This window comes from Cicer arietinum, chromosome 1 (assembly GCF_000331145.2).
Source record: "Cicer arietinum cultivar CDC Frontier isolate Library 1 chromosome 1, Cicar.CDCFrontier_v2.0, whole genome shotgun sequence".
NCBI lineage: Eukaryota > Viridiplantae > Streptophyta > Magnoliopsida > Fabales > Fabaceae > Cicer > Cicer arietinum.
Genome location: NC_021160.2, coordinates 52,632,240 through 52,635,788, shown reverse-complemented (window position 1 = coordinate 52,635,788; position 3,549 = coordinate 52,632,240).

The following is a 3,549-nucleotide window of genomic DNA, read 5'->3' as shown; positions in this document are numbered from 1 at the left end:
TTTTATTTGATTTTTTATTTAATTTTAAATAATAATTTTATCCTTTACGTTTTAAAATATCAATAATGTTATTATTTTTTTTACACAAAATTCTTTAAAATTTTCAAACAAAACCCATAAAATTCATTATCATCTTCAACATAATACAAATTTTATAACTCAAATCTTCAAATAAACTCATATTTTTATTTTTTATTTGATGAATTTGATGTTGTTATAGATGAAAATACGAGTTTATTTAAATATTTGAGTTATGAATTTGATAAATATAAGATATTTCTTGAAATTGATAATGAATTTTAATGGCTTTGTTTGAAGATTTTGATGAATTTTATGTAAAAAGAATGATAATATTGTTGATATTTTAAGACATAAATGATCAATTTACTTAAAATGAAATAAAAGACCAAATAAAAAAAATGATTGTATTCTGAAATTAAGTTAAGGGACTGCAATAATATTGTATCTATTAATTATTATAATTATAGAAAATAAGAATATTACTTATAAAAAAAATTATACATGGAGCAATTTGTTTCATTATCAACTACTAAAGTAAAATATTCGTACATGTCAACGTTATTGCCCGTAAATTGAATACTATGACTTAATATAAATAAATATTAATTTTTAGAAATATTTTTACTAATATAATAAACATCATAACTAAAAATTATGTATTTAAAATTAAAATCTTTAATCCTATAATAGATCATCATCATCATTGAATATTGCAGAAGATGAAGACCCATAGATGGGAAAAGATATCAATTATCACCATAGATGTATTTGAGGTGTGTCGAAGTAAAGAGAACTTCTTTTTAAGATACTTGTGTCAATTGTCACATGTGCACGGGTCATGCAAATATCATCATTCTAAATGACTCGACACAAACAAGTAGGGGTGGTATAACATGTTGAAACAACCGATTTAGATTGTTATTTAAGGTGGGACGACATAGAGTTTGAACCATGCCATTTAAGTTGATACCTTACTTAACTCTTTGAAAAAATAAGTCATTGAACAAAGTAAATTAGTCTTTTGCGTCAATTTAAAAAATAAGTTTCTTTTCAATTATTTTTGTTATTGAGTAAGTTATTTTTGTACAATAATTAACATATTCTTTCGCTATATCTCAATAAATTTAGAATTTTACTGCTGGTGTAATTATTGTTGTGTTACATTAATTTTTAAGTTTTTTGCTTTTATGGACAAACTCATTTAAAAATTAATACATTTTATGTTTTTTATTTTGTTTTGTTATCGAAGGATCAAGCTATAAAAATTACTTTCCATCAAATTACTCTCCATCAAGGGGCGGAGTAAATGGAAATTTCAATTTATTTTTGCTTAATTGCACTTTTAGTCCTCCTATTATAGGTGAAAATCGAAAGTAGTCATTTCATTTTGTTTATCTTCAGTTTTAGTATCTCAAACAGAATTTGAGTCTAAATTATGATGAGTTGTCATTTTTTTAACGACGTGTCAATACAAGGTGACGTGACAGACGCCTACGTAGAATAAACTCATTATTATATTATTTCTTATTAAAAAATATAATTTATATTTTTAAAAACCATTATTATAATTGTAACAATATTTTTAAAAATACAATTTAATTGTCAAAATTAAGTTAAAAGAAAAAACACTGTCCAAGAAAAAACATCGTACAATTTAATTGAATCTCCTTTGTGTACTTCTTGAACGATGTTTTTTCTTTTAACTTAATTTTAATAATTAAATTGTATTTTTAAAAATATTGTCATAATTATAATAATGGTTTTTAAAAATATAAATCATATTTTTTAATCAGAAATAATATAATAATAAGTTTATTCCACATAAGCGTCTACCACGCCACCCTTTTATTGACACGTCATTAAAAAAATGACAACTCATTATGATTTGGACTCAAATTCTGTTTGAGGACTAAAACTGGGACAAACAAAATGGGGGGACTATTTTCGATTTTCACTTATAATAAGGAGACCAAAAGTGCAATTAAGCCATATATTTTCAACCAATCTTTCAAAATTTATATATTCATTTTAGATAAATGAATAACGTGACAATTCAAAATATACCAATTAATCCGTTTTGCTACCCCATATAGAAATCTCACAATGACTAGGAAATCTCATAGATGCTAAATGCTAATGTTTGAATTAACAATTTGATCTATTTGTTGAACCAAACATCAAGTTTATCGAACTACGACTGCAAAATGCACATAAATTTAGGGGGAAGTAGGAAACTCAAACAAACACATGATTGTGAGACAGATGAATGATACAGAAAATTTAGGGCAATATTTTTATCATAGTTTCATACTCCGCCCTATAGTAAAGTCATACAACATATGATAGGGAATAAAATCTAAAATTTCAAAATAATTAGATGAAAAAGGAATAGAGGACAATGACAGATTAAACCAAAAAAAGAAAGATAAGAAATGAAGGACTTACCCAATTATTATAATGTTATAATCATTAAAATAAAGAGACAAAGTTTGATGTCTACTCTGTTTGGTAAGACGAAAATCAAGTTTATAGTTTTTTTCTTCTAATTTTATCTTTACTATTATAATTAATTTTTTTTACTCTTTATAATTTATTTATTATAATTTAAAATAAACAATTTATAATAAATAATTTAAAAATAATTAATCACTACAATTTAAAATTATTACTAAATAATTTAAATGTAAAACAATTAATATTTTAAAGTAAATAATTTATTTATTGGAATTTAAAATAAATAAAAATATTAAATTGATAAATTTTAAATTAATAAAAAAGTAAAATTTAAATTACTATTCTAAAAATATTTTAAATATTAATTAATAAAATTTATTTTTAATTAAGAATATCATCTTATATTTTTAAACTTTTACTAAACACTCGATTAACTTGATATCTATAAACTATCGGCTTATTTTACCAAATAGAGCTTTTGTTTGCAATTTGTTTTAGAGCTTGAATGGATGTGCAAGGCCACAATTATTACTATGGTTATTATTCTCACTTTCCATGGAATCATTAAACTGAGAATGGTGACAGACACAAAGCAATAAAACTATAAAAGGCCCTTAAGGTGGGGGCTGACCCAACCCTCACATCTTTTCATAGAACAAGGTTAAACATGAAGATGTGTACCTTGGGCACCTTGCAAGGTATGAATTGCATGTGACCACAAATTACAAATGGCCCACCCATGAGGCTTTGCATTATTGACCCTGTGATGCTATTAAGAGCTACCACATTTCTTTTATCTAATTCTTTTTTTGGTGCATCTAATATAGACTTTAAAAAAAAATGTCTACACATGGTCCCTTACTAATTTTTAATAAAAATATTATATATTTTTAAATTTTTTAATTGATTATAAAAATTAGTATTTTATTTAAAATGATAAGGGTCAATCTTTAGACATTTTTTAGAAGTCACCCTTCTTAATTTTTTGTCTTTTTATTTTTATTTTTGTGTGTGTGGGGCTTCTGTGGTATAAGTAGTAGGTTTGTGAAATTAAAAAAAAATAATTGGGATAAA